At 42.3% G+C, this 14116-nt stretch overlaps 1 protein-coding gene across 3 annotated transcripts in view; it reads right to left on the bottom strand.

The window, feature by feature from the left end:
* Positions 1-1504: 1504 nt before the first annotated feature.
* Positions 1505-14116, bottom strand: part of LOC141097403 (cilia- and flagella-associated protein 298-A-like) — a 40264-nt gene continuing 27652 nt past the window's right edge. For 2 of the 3 annotated variants that reach the window (XR_012233948.1, XR_012233950.1), the window contains 2 exons: positions 10148-10282; positions 1505-3121 (listed from right to left, as the gene is read on the bottom strand). The gene's annotated coding sequence lies outside the window, so the exon portion shown is untranslated. Of the gene's footprint in view, positions 3122-3409; positions 3504-10147; positions 10283-14116 lie in introns of all 3 variants that reach the window. The other variant, XR_012233949.1, reaches the window with a different exon arrangement.

Raw genomic sequence — 14116 nt, 5'->3', positions numbered from 1 at the left:
CAGAAGAAGGTGTCACAATACCCCTGATGAGTCAGACATTGATGAAACGCGTTGGGTGACAATTCTGGAGATCGGGTCACGATCTTGGGGTTTTCAGATGGACCTTACCTGATCATCCGTTCTTTATAGAAGCGTTTAAAGATAAGTACAGCGGTCTCAGTTTCTATAGTGGTATCATAAATGGATACAATTTGCTGATGAGGTGATTTTATGCTTATGCATTTGACCGATGCTGTACATATGCTGTGCTATTTGTATACGGGCTGGATACATGTCTATTAAGTAATAATAATTCTGATGACATAAAGGCCGGTTGGCACACAATCACATATATAAGGCCCATATGGTCGGAGAGTCCAGGTTTTGAAACACCTGGACAAGAAATACGATAATGTCCAGGGCCATATGGTACCTCATAAAGTACAAAACGGTTTGTTTTTAATAGAGCACTGCACAATTGCACTTTGGCACATGTTTGTTTAGATTTGATGTATGGTTTTTAAAGAATCATTAAAGGTTATGTTTTAATGTTTATGATATACCAATTTGCTACCTCTAAATATCTGACATTGGTTTGAGACACCCCCGCTATATAAAATGTCCTCCACTTATACCTGCACCAACCTGCCCAGCACTGCTACATCCCTCGCGCCTGACACTACACCATCTAAGTGTCACTTCACCTACACTGCCCTGGGACTACAGCCCTGCCTGTGGAGGGCTATAACATCACTGCTGCACCACACCATCTGTCCCAGAGGATCTGTCTGCAGCGTCGGCTTACATCTCTATTGCCGAATACCACAGGTGGCGTCACAAATCACTTATAAACTTTCACTACCATAAGCACACTAAAACCGCCCCTTTTACAATGGGCGCCCAGGGCCACGGGTCAGGTCCTAACTGCCGTGACATCTCCCATTAAGGCTCGACGGGCCCGGTACCGAGTACCCCACTGCCCTGGGAGGGCGACCCATCAGCAGAGATAAGCACCACCACCACCACCCGAGGAGGAGCCACAGGAGCAAAGAAAACTTCAAAGAGGTATAGAAGTCGGGAGAACAGCTGACATGTGACGGGACAGTCACGCCGAATACTTTACTGTTGGGGGCTATACATGTGAAACAGAGTGTGACTGTGGGTTTTATTTCAGCGCTGGAGAAGCACTACTAATCTAAGGTCCTTACCCGAGTATCATACTTACCCACAGCGGTCTTCACCTTTTATCGGCGCCGTTCCTGTCCCATGGCTCCATCTTGTAACCACAATTTCTGACTGACCTGAAGTCAGTACTAAGGAACACAAGTTCTTAATATAAGTCTATGGCAGCCTCAGTCTGGCCCGGTTCTGGCTCTCATAGACTCACATTGCAAAGTGCACTTAATCCCAAAAAAATGGAGAATATAACCTAGAAAAGTATATATTTTTTTACAAAATCATATAAATTTCAAGTAGACACCATGATATCTGAAGCAAAAAAAACTACAGTACTTGAAAAAAAAAATTACTTAAAATGTTATATTTTATTTAGTGGAGAGACACCAAGAATAAGAAACAATAAGCAAACCATGATAAAAATAGACACAATACAAGGAGACATATTAAAATCAAAGGAAAGCAGGTCAGCACATACAGCGAGACATAAATATAAGAAATTAGAATCCCACAAAGTGTGGCACCGGAGATGCAAGTAAGCAGAGGGAAAGTAACTAGATACAATATAAAGTGCAGTGCATATGTGTTGATGGAGCAACGTGTGAAACGCGCATTGGAGTGTAGGGTGGCGGTGGCAGCACATTCAGCATGAATTCCGGTCAGTATTGTTTATTTTTGTGGCCTAATAGTCAAAATCACCTTTGATATGCATGTTGCACTATGCACTCTGCTACTATGATGATTATTAATTGTATCTCCACTGTGTGTCGCTGAGATAGCAGTGAAGCGGAATCAATATCAATATCACTGAATAACACATATGCACTGCACTTTATATTGTATCTAGTTACTTTCCCTCTGCTTCCTCTCCGGTGCCACACTTTGTGGGATTCTAACTTCTTATATTTATGTCTTGCTGTATGTGCTGACCTGCTAATAGAAAGTGAAGATGGTGGTGGATAGATATCAGAACAGGGTCAGGGATCTTAGAGAAGCACCACTCCAGCCCTGCAATAAAACACAACACTGGAGTGGTGCTTTACATATAGTAATGGACTTAAAGGGGCGGTCAGCACCACGGGAGCTACACATAAAAAGGACACATTATCTGTGTAATCAGAGGCTATCAGAAAATCCTCTGAGATGTCAGTTCTCCAGTAATTACCGGCCTATTGCATTTACTACTTGTACTGATGATGGCCATTTTCCAGCAGGAATCATGTGTAATGTTTTAATATATCAGTGACCCAGAGATGAGTAATATTAGGAGACACATAAAGATGTATGGAGTGGCTTCATCTTCAGTGGTGACAGGTGTCTGGCCCATTGTGATATCACTCGTGTTCCGCTACTTGTGATGTCACAATGCGACCACCATTGTGATGTCCTGACTGTGGTTATAAGGAGGGGCATTCCTGTACAAGGCTTTGTCTGGAGAGGCTGACTGTGGACTGCACATGAAGCGATGCTTTCCTTCAGGCTAAAATGATGTTTCGGATTCTTTTATTTGTGAGCGTGCTATTAGCACCTGTGGAGGGCGCTCCTAACAACACCCGCCCCTGTGATCCCAGGGCTGAGATCCCTGCAGGTAAGAGCTTTACCGGATATTCACCTAATATGGAGGTATTGGTAATAGGTTAGATGATACATGTCATGGAGGATTCTTCATGTGTTACTTGTGATGTTCGGAGTCTTCACATGTGATCTTCATCTTTTCTCCCCTTAGATCACTTTAGTATATTTATTATACTTTCTGCCGTCTTCATCTTCATTGGATTTCTCTTTGGTGTCATCTGTACCATCATATTTGGGTAAGTCTCATAATGATTTATGGGCTACATGGGAGTCTGTATAAGAAAAATCACATCTTCAGGTCATCACACGAGTCAGTGACGGGTACAATCTCGTGTAGACGCTTAGTGGTTCCTAACTCAGGTCTGTCCTGATGTGAGCACAATGGACTATTCTGTATGAAATAAAAAAATAACTGATTGTCATAGACACCAAAACTTACTGCAAAAAGGGACAGAGAAAATAGATGAAGAACAATATATCTCATTATAGCATTGTGCAGAATATAGAGATGGAATACTTTATAATGTGACTTCTGTTTATCATTTTACAGACATCTAAAAAAGAATTTCTGGAGAGAAGTTACAAGACAAGATTCCTTGGAGGCAGATATAAAGAGTAGGGCTGCTCCTAACGGTAAGTGCGGCCGTCACCAATCTGACATTAATATCTATGTACATACAGATTCATCTTGGTGATTACATGGATGAAGTCCAGATTGTAAAGCTGAATGATTACTCTAGTGACGTTCTGAGTCGTCTTTCAATACATGAAATCTATTTAAAAGAAAAAAGCAAGTGAATGTACCATAGAGACAGAAGAAACAATCTAGAAGAAATATATAGGAGTTTTCCATTTGAAATGCTAATTTCAATGTTCTGTGTTACAGGAGAACAAGAGGATGAAATAACTATTGTTAATGATGATGCTCCTCATGGACCCATGGCTGAACCGAGAGATGTCCACAAAGACACCAACATCTCTTCGCCTGGCCCCCATTATGTCTTGACCAATATCGACCCGTATAAGGATATGATCATCTCCTCTGCCAGTAAGTTTCAGTCTTGTATTACATGTACTATAATGTGTATTTAACAGATAAAAAAAGTCTCTAAAAGAAGCATGTAGGTAATTAAACCCTATAAATCAAGTTCATCCTGGTGGTCAGGTCCATCTATCTATAAATTTCACAGTACCGTTTAGAGGTTTCAAAATTTGTATAATATTAATATTCTTTGGCAAACATATTAAAACTTGTATTCAATTAATGCTAATGTCATTGTTTTCTGTTACAGAAGAACAAGAGGATGAAATAACTATTGTTAATGATGATGCTCCTCATGGACCAATGGCTGAACCGAGAGATGTCCACAAAGACACCAACATCTCTTCGCCTGGCCCCCATTATGTCTTGACCAATATCGACCCGTATAAGGACATGATCATCTCTGCCAGTAAGTTTCAGTCTTGTATTACATGTACTATAACGTGTATTTAACAGATAAAAAAAGTCTCTAAAAGAAGCATGTAGGTAATTAAACCCTATAAATCAAGTCCATCCTGGTGGTCGGGTCCATCTATCTATAAATTTCACAGTACCGTTTAGAGGTTTCAAAATTTGTATAATATTAATATTCTTTGGCAAACATATTAAAACTTGTATTCAATTAATGCTAATGTCATTGTTTTCTGTTACAGAAGAACAAGAGGATGAAATAACTATTGTTAATGATGATGCTCCTCATGGACCCATGGCTGAACCGAGAGATGTCCACAAAGACACCAACATCTCTACGCCTGGCCCCCATTATGTCTTGACCAATATCGACCCGTATAAGGACATGATCATCTCTGCCAGTAAGTTTCAGTCTTGTATTACATGTACTATAACGTGTATTTAACAGATAAAAAAAGTCTCTAAAAGAAGCATGTAGGTAATTAAACCCTATAAATCAAGTCCATCCTGGTGGTCGGGTCCATCTATCTATAAATTTCACAGTACCGTTTAGAGGTTTCAAAATTTGTATAATATTAATATTCTTTGGCAAACATATTAAAACTTGTATTCAATTAATGCTAATGTCATTGTTTTCGGTTACAGAAGAACAAGAGGATGAAATAACTATTGTTAATGATGATGCTCCTCATGGACCCATGGCTGAACAGAGAGATGTCAACAAAGACACCAACATATCTACACCTGGCCCCCATTATGCCTTGACCAGTATCGACCCGTATAAGGACATGATCATCTCTGCCAGTAAGTTTCAGTCTTTTATTACAGGTACAATAACATGTACAGTGCCTACAAGTAGTATTCAACCCCCTGCAGATTTAGCAGGTTTGATAAGATGCAAATAAGTTAGAGCCTTCAAACTTCACACAAGAGCAGGATTTATTAACAGATGATAAATCTTACAAACCAAAAAGTTATGTTGCTCAGTTAAATTTTAATAAATTTTAAACATAAAAGTGTGGGTCAATTATTATTCAACCCCTAGGTTTAATATTTTGTGGAATAACCCTTGTTTGCAATTACAGCTAATAATCGTCTTTTATAAGACCTGATCAGGCCGGCACAGGTCTCTGGAGTTATCTTGGCCCACTCCTCCTTGCAGATCTTCTCCAAGTTATCTAGGTTCTTTGGGTGTCTCATGTGGACTTTAATCTTGAGCTCCTTCCACAAGTTTTCAATTGGGTTAAGGTCAGGAGACTGACTAGGCCACTCCAACACCTTGATTTTTTGCCTCTTGAACCAGGCCTTGGTTTCCTTGGCTGTGTGCTTTGGGTCGTTGTCTTGTTGGAAGATGAAATGACGACCCATCTTAAGATCCTTGATGGAGGAGCGGAGGTTCTTGGCCAAAATCTCCAGGTAGGCCGTGCTATCCATCTTCCCATGGATGCGGACCAGATGGCCAGGCCCCTTGGCTGAGAAACAGCCCCACAGCATGATGCTGCCACCACCATGCTTGACTGTAGGGATGGTATTCTTGGGGTCGTATGCAGTGCCATCCAGTCTCCAAACGTCACGTGTGTGGTTGGCACCAAAGATCTCGATCTTGGTCTCATCAGACCAGAGAACCTTGAACCAGTCTGTCTCAGAGTCCTCCAAGTGATCATGAGCAAACTGTAGACGAGCCTTGACATGACGCTTTGAAAGTAAAGGTACCTTACGGGCTCGTCTGGAACAGAGACCATTGCGGTGGAGTACGTTACTTATGGTATTGACTGAAACCAATGTCCCCGCTGCCATGAGATCTTCCCGGAGCTCCTTCCTTGTTGTCCTCGGGTTAGCCTTGACTCTTCGGACAAGCCTGGCCTCGGCACGGGAGGAAACTTTCAAAGGCTGTCCAGGCCGTGGAAGGCTAACAGTAGTTCCATAAGCCTTCCACTTCCGGATGATGCTCCCAACAGTGGAGACAGGTAGGCCCAACTCCTTGGAAAGGGTTTTGTACCCCTTGCCAGCCTTGTGACCCTCCACGATCTTGTCTCTGATGGCCTTGGAATGCTCCTTTTCTTTCCCATGTTGACCATGTATGAGTGCTGTTCACAAGTTTGGGGAGGGTCTTAAATAGTCAGAAAAGGCATGAAGAAGATAATTAATCCAAACATGTGAAGCTCATTGTTCTTTGTGCCTGAAATACTTCTTAATTCTTTAGGGGAACCAAACAGAATTCTGGTGGTTTGAGGGGTTGAATAATAAATGACCCTCTGAATAAACTTTTCACAATTTAAAAAAAAATTAAACAAAGAAATAACATTCTTTTTTGCTGCAGTGCATTTCACACTTCCAGGCTGATCTACAGTCCAAATGTCACAATGCCAAGTTAATTCTGAATGTGTAAACCTGCTAAATCTACAGGGGGTTGAATACTACTTGTAGGCACTGTATTTAACAATAAGAAAATGCCTAATAAAAAAGTCTCTAAAAGAAGCATGTAGGTAATTAAACTCTGGTGTTTGGGTCTCTTTATCTTCAAACTTTATTGTACCATTTAGATGTTACAAGATTTGCTTAAAATTATTATTTAAGAAACATATATAGTCTTGTATATAATAATGCTAATTTCCATGTTGTGTGTTACAGAAGAACAAGAGGATGAAATCCTGAATGTAAATGATGATGCTCTTCATGGACCGATGGCCGAAAAGGGAGATGTCCTCAAAAACATCTCTACACCTGGTCCTGATTATGTCATAATCAATATTGACCCATATGTGGATGTGATCAGCTCCTCTAACGGTAAGATCTCAGGCTTTTACAAAAAGTGTTTGTAAGAAAAAAACAGTCTACTATTGAAAAAATCTTTATAAAAAGCATGTAGGTGAATAAACCCTATACATAGAGGTAACTTGTGGGATGGTGCCTCTGTTTTCATACTGTACCATTTAGAGGTTATAAAACCTGCATGATATTAACAAACATATAGAAACTTATTTTATTAATGCTAATTTCAATGTTGAACGTTACAGAAGAACAAGAGGATAAAATCACTAATATAAATGACGATGCTCCTCGTGGATCTGTGGCTGAAAATAGAGATGTCTTCGAAAACATCATTGTCTCTAAGCCTAAGCCTGATTATGTAATCATCAATATGGACCTGGACGAGGAAGTGGTCACCCATTCTGACAGTAAGTTTATTTTCTCTTCACATTGATAAGGAGAATGCTTACTACCATAAATATCATCAGTTCTTCTAATTTACATGACATAGAAAAATTAAAATCTACCATTAACAGCAATATATTATTGAATTGCTGTTATAATCAATTTCCTAGTATTTTATGGCTCTCCGACCCCAGACAGAGTAGAGAAGAAGCAATGGGCACTAACGTTCTAAACGTTGAAAGCATTATTTTTCTTTATGGCAGCTAAAGCGTCAGTAACATATGTACCATGAGGGAGGGATTCCTAATAAACTGTAAACTAATAACACAAGATCAAAATATAATAGTCAGGAATAGTACCCTATCACAAGAATGATCATGTGTAGAACATACCTGAACAAGGAGATTAAATAATGCCACTATATTTTATATAGTATTGAATTATAATCTACTGATAATGGACGACATGTAAACATCCTCTGTTGCCCCACTCAATCTGACAGCATGTATACATATTAATCTTTACTATCTTGCTGATTTTGTAACATGTATTTTCCAGATGAAGAAGAGCGAGGTCTCGCTGTGTTCCCACAATGAATATGGGATCCAGCTGAAGACGACAACTTCACATCAACACAAAGAGACAGATTCCGGGCTCGGTCTCTGTTCTCCACCACTGGATATGACATTTTCTGGACTTTCCGCAGCTAGACGCACTCACAGAACAAGTGAGTTTCCTTCTGCACATGAGACAGATTCCAGGCTTGGTCTCTGATCTCAATCACTGGATACGACATTTTCTGGACTTTTCGCAGCTAGACGCACTTACAGATAAAGTGAGATGCCTACTGCACATGAGACAGATTCCGGGCTCGGTCTCTGCTTCTCAACCACTGAATATTACAGTTGCTGGACTTTCCGCAACTAGACGCACTCACAGATAAAGTGAGATGCCTACTGCACATGAGACAGATTCTGGGATTGGTCTCTGATTCTCAATCACTGAATATTACAGTTGCTGACCTTTCTGCAACTAGACGCACTCACAGATAAAGTGAGATGCCTACTACACATGAGACAGATTCCGGGCTCGGTCTCTGATTCTCAACCACTGAATATTACAGTTGCTGGACTTTCCGCAACTAGACGCACTCACAGATAAAGTGAGATGCCTACTGCACATGAGACAGATTCTGGGATTGGTCTCTGATTCTCAACCACTGAATATTTCAGTTGCTGGACTTTCCGCAACTAGACGCACTCACAGATAAAGTGAGATGCCTACTGCACATGAGACAGATTCCAGGCTCGGTCTCTGTTCTCAGCAGTGGGTAAAACATTTGATGGACTTTCTGCAGCTAGATGTAATCACAAATCGAGTGAGTTACCTGCTGCACCATGACACAGACTCCGGGCTCGGTCTCTGCTGTCATCAATGATCATCTACAGCCCAAGGGAAGGGCATTCCTTCAGCCAAGGTTCCCTAGAGGTTTCCACCACTGGGGGTTTTTCCTCTCCTGAGTGCTGAAGGTTGACTCTTCGTGAGTCAATGGCCCATTGTCCTCATTATTATCAGGGCACTTTTTAAAGACTATTGCTCTGACTTCTAATGGGAACTTTTACAATACCAACCTAGAAAGTAGTTAATAAAGAAGTCATTGAATCATATGTAGCCGTGTATCTTATAGTCGTGTTTTCTCACAATCAAACTCATTTGCCACAAATTTAAAGTTCCTCATTAATCGTGCCCTTCTTCTTCGGCCTATTTCACAATGGGGCTGGGACCTCCAGTTCGACCACAACTTTAATGTCACTGCACACCACACAGTTATGGCCCACACATGACATCAGATCATTGCGACGTGAGTCACCTGAGGACTGGTTATTGCCTTTGGGGACGTTCATCAGTGGAAAGTGCTCTGTAATGGCATGGCTCGAAAAAATGTCAGAGGCCTGTTCGAGCTGGAAGTTTCAACTCAGGATGAAGAAGACAAGATGCTTGCAACTAGAGAAGGCGAAAGAAACTTTTGCCGGCCTTCTATGGTTCAGGAAAACAGTGGCTGAAGTTGGCAGCCATAATGCTTAATTTGAGGGGAGCAAATTGCAAAAAATGTGCATTCTGGAGAATATGAATTTTTGTACAGTACAAGTTGAATTCTCTAATCTCCATTAAATAGTCTTTAGGATACAACGATTTTGACCCGCACCCAAAGCACAGCACTACACCGGTAAGTGCGGGAGCTGAAAAGCAATAGAACTGAGCACATTCTTGTAATAATATACATTACATGCAGTCTCTTAAATGATGAGAAAGGCATTTGTGGTTTACCACCCACCTTAGCAATACCCCGAGTATCCGAAGCTGATAGACGTCATTGTAGGTAAATTATACCTTGCGTACCTTTAAACTACTTCTAAATAAACACATTACATTTGTTGAGCATGTTTTGTAAAAATTCAGTACAGCTTAAATTCATATATCTAACTCCTCACATAACACACTGTCAGGATTCTCAGGCAATCGTGTGACCACAAGTATACGATTTCCAGACCACCTGCCACATTCCCACTAGACGTGATCAGCTTTGCTCAATTCTCTCACTTGTGTTGAGCATGTTTGGATGGCAGGTGACCGACCGTATGTATGCAAATCACATGCCTGCACTCACATGACTGCCCACTCCTGGCAGGTGATCGTATGTATGCAAATCACATGCCTGCACTCACATGACTGCCCACTCCTGGGCTTATACCAGTTCTACACCAGTAATTTTCAGACCATGTATGTGTATTCTGTGCAGATTCTCACCAGTGGTGTGCTTGCTGTTTGTTGTCATACATTTTGCCTTTTCATTTCCATTCTGTCCAGACCTTCTTCCATCCATAACTCTTTTCTTCAAAATTTAGCAGAGAGGACACTTTGGCATACTGCTTTTCCCGGACGCTGAAAGGTTACAATGTGATTAAAAGAGAAAGATCTATAGATAAATAGGAAAAACAGACAGCAGCACAAACTTGAGCAGATTTTGGGTGCAATAATTCCTGAGTAATGTGGTTGTCCAACGCAAAATATAAATGGAAAAAAAAAAAATCAGGCAGCACTCCAGTTCAAGGAAAAATTGTGGACTTTAATCCAGCACCAAGTGGTGCAACGTTTTGACCTCACAGCATGTGCTTGACAAAGACCGTGCTGTGACGTTGAAACGTTGCACCAGTTGGTGCTGGATTAAAGTCCACAATTTTTCCTTGAACTGGAACGCTGCCTGATTTTTTCCCATTTAGATAGATAGCAGATAAGAATCTGTTTTACAGGAAAAGTATCACTGACAATCAGTTGGCTATACTGTATATAATTTACCATTTCCTGGATGCCCGCTCTTCCCACACCCGCATTGTTAGTTGTCCTCGCATGGAGGAATACAATTATGCAAGTTTTAGCAACTTTCTTGTTCTCACATTTACTCTCTACATTACATTCGATGCCACGGGATTCTTTCACAGTAGAACAAGCTCGTTCTGGGGGAAAATGTCTTCAAATAATAGATTTATTGTGTTGCCCCGCAAAATGGAAATGTCACTGTATAAAACTAAGTAGTCGGACTATTATTTATCCAGCTGGTTGCCGGCCAGGTCTTCAGTAACAGGTTAATAACATCATGACCATCAGTGCCGTCTGATCTGGCAATGTACAATTACAAATGACCTGTATTACCACAGACTGCCCAGAATCCGACTCATACACTGACAAAGCCTTAATCTAAATTCACGTCGGAATCACAGATATATTTCATGGAATGTGCTCCGGATCATGCGTGCACAGCCAGGAATGAGGAGTCTGCAGAAAGGGCAGTTGAATACAACAGGGTAAAAACAAGGGCAAGGGTAAGGCTAAGGGCACGATAACTATTTAAAGTGATTTAATACCACATTATAAGCTCTGTTACCCGGCAATTTAACTGATCGCTACTGGAGTAGATGGAAATGTGGTTTATGGAAGGAATACATGAATTTACAAGGGTTAATGGTATCATTTCTTGGGGACTATTCACTCAAGAAGTGACTTGATACTCAACTCTCCAGTCTATTACATGAGATCTGCCTAGAAGGTTAGATATTGGGGAAACAAGTCTTTGTCTTTCTACAGCACTTGGGGCTGGGCCTCTGTGTCTTTAAAAGAAGTGGAGGTGGGTCTCTGTATCTCTACAGGAAGTGAGGGCAGGTCACTATCTCTACAGGAAGTGAGGGCAGGTCACTATCTCTACAGGAAGTGAGGGCAGGTCACTATCTCTACAGGAAGTGAGGGCAGGTCACTATCTCTACAGGAAGTGAGGGCAGGTCACTATCTCTACAGGAAGTGAGGGCAGGTCACTATCTCTACAGGAAGTGAGGGCAGGTCACTATCTCTACAGGAAGTGAGGGCGGGTCACTGTATCTGCTGGAAGCCAGGGCGGGTCTCTCTCTACTGAATGCAGGGGCGTGTCTCTATCTCTACTGGAAGCAGGGGGTGGGTCTATATTGAAAGTGAGGGCGGGTCTCTGTATCTGCTGGAAGCAGGGGGTGGGTCTATATTGAAAGCGAGGGCAGGTCTGTATCTCTACTGGATGCAGGGGCGGGTCTCTGTATCTGCTGGAAGCCAGGGCAGGTCTCTGTATCTCTACTGGATGCAGGGGCGGGTCTATCTCTACTGAAAGCGAGGGCGGGCCTCTATCTGCTGGAAGTCAGGGCGGGTCTATTTCTACTAGAAGCAGGGGTGTGTCTCTTTATCTCTACTGGAAGCGAGGGCGGGTCTCTGTATCTCTACTAGAAGTGAGGCAAAGTAAGTGCATCTCTACAGGAAGTGGGGGTGTGTCTCTATCTTTAAAGGAAGTGGGGGGTCCTTACAGCTCTACAGGAAGGGGGGGTCGGGTGTCTCAGCAGATACCTCGTCAATGACATCGCCCCTTTGAATCTCCTTGGTGCTGATCTGCCAGATGTAGGCCGCCTGTCTGCGCCCCAGTTACAGCTGACCTTGGTGCCCTTTTGCCAAGGAAGCTACAGTACCCATTGACTATGGCACAGGCAGATAAAATATCCAAGACAGTGAAGGAATTCTTTGAAAAAGGAGTTATTGTTGAAATTACATCACCATGCAATACCCCACTGTTCCCAGTCAAGAAAAAAGGTAGAGAAAGGTCAGCCTGCCCAGTACTGCATGGTCCTTGACTTGCAGGCTGTTACTGAGGCCACTATTTTCAATACGCCCATTCTGCCTAACCCACATAACCTATTGTCACAGATGCCTCACACGGCCACCACTGCACAATGATTCTTAGTATTTGTTTGCTTTCACACACAAACAAAGCAAACAGTAAGTCTGGGTGGTACTCCCCCATGGTGCCCAAAATTCACCCAGCCAATACATGGCTACCATGTCTTCAGTCCTATAGGACCAGCTTAGACCATCTGACCAGGCAATCCTTCTCCAGTTTGTTGATGACTTATTCCTCTGCTGCTCCAGTAGAGATGACTGTATCAAAAACACTCTGCCCCTCCTACAGTTCTCACAGACAGTGGCTGCAGTGCTTCTCCTGTAACGAGTATGGTTTAATTTAGAACCATTAAAGGAGTCTGTGCCTTTCTTTCAATTAAAAGACTTTATTCTGGTTGTGTGTTTATTTACCATACAACTACAGGATTACTAATGGATAGCTGTCTTATAGACACACCTGTCCATTACTAATCAATGGGCTTGATGTCACCAGACAATTCGAAGGTGACGTCAACCCCACAAATATGAACCCCACTTACCAACGCTACAGGGCAAGTGGGAAGAGCTAGGGAAAGCTCCAATAGATGCGCCTTTTCCGGGTGGCTGCGGGCTGCTATTTTTAGGCTGGGAGGGGCCAATATCCATGGCCCCTTCCCAGCCTGAGAATACCAGCCCCCAGCTGTGTGCTTTAGCTTGGCTAGTTGGCAAAAGTTGAGGAGACCTCACATCGCTTTTTTAAATTATTTATTTAAATAATTAAAAAAAATCAGAGTGGGAACCCATCTATTCTCAATAACTAGCCTTGCTGAAGCTGACAGCTGAGGGTTGCAGCCCCCAGCTGTGAGTTTTGCCAGGTTGGTTATCAAAAATACAGGGGAACCCACACCGGTTTTTTTTTTAAATTATTTATTTACAGTGCAGGTTCCGGCTGATGAATACTTCCATCAGCCACCGCCTGCTCTCCCTGTTATTAATGGCAGCAGGCATAGGCTGATGGGAGTAGTCCCATCAATTGACGCCAATGACCGGAGATAAACTTTTTACCTCTGATCAGAGTTGCGGGATCACGCTGTCATTTGACAGCATAGGAACCACGCCTGTCTGACAGCAATGATTTTATCACCGATCAGAAGCTGTGTTTGCTATGCTGTCATGGGGGCTGAACCCGAACAGAAACACGGACTTCCTGAAGTCCGTGCTCAAACAGTAGGTGTTCGGTACGGACGCCGAACTGTACTGTTCGGGTTCGCCTATCTCTAGTCATGTTACCAATGCCCCATTATATAACCCTGACCATGAGCTATTTGTGGATGGATTGTATGGCTTTGATGGCCAGTTCTACACTGGATATGCTGATGTCTCCCTCGACTAATCCATAAAAGGAGAACCGCTGCCCCCACATATCTCCGCCCAGGAAGCTGAATTCCGTGCCCTTGAAAAAGCCTGCAGACATGCTAAAGACCAAACTGTCATCATTTATACAGACAGCCGCTATGCTTTTCACATAGCTCATGACTATGGACCTATATG

This window comes from Dendrobates tinctorius, unplaced genomic scaffold, assembly GCF_039654945.1.
Source record: "Dendrobates tinctorius isolate UK_male_01 unplaced genomic scaffold, ASM3965494v1 ptg000084l, whole genome shotgun sequence".
Taxonomy (NCBI): Eukaryota; Metazoa; Chordata; class Amphibia; order Anura; family Dendrobatidae; genus Dendrobates; species Dendrobates tinctorius.
This window is presented reverse-complemented; position numbering and strand designations above follow the sequence as displayed.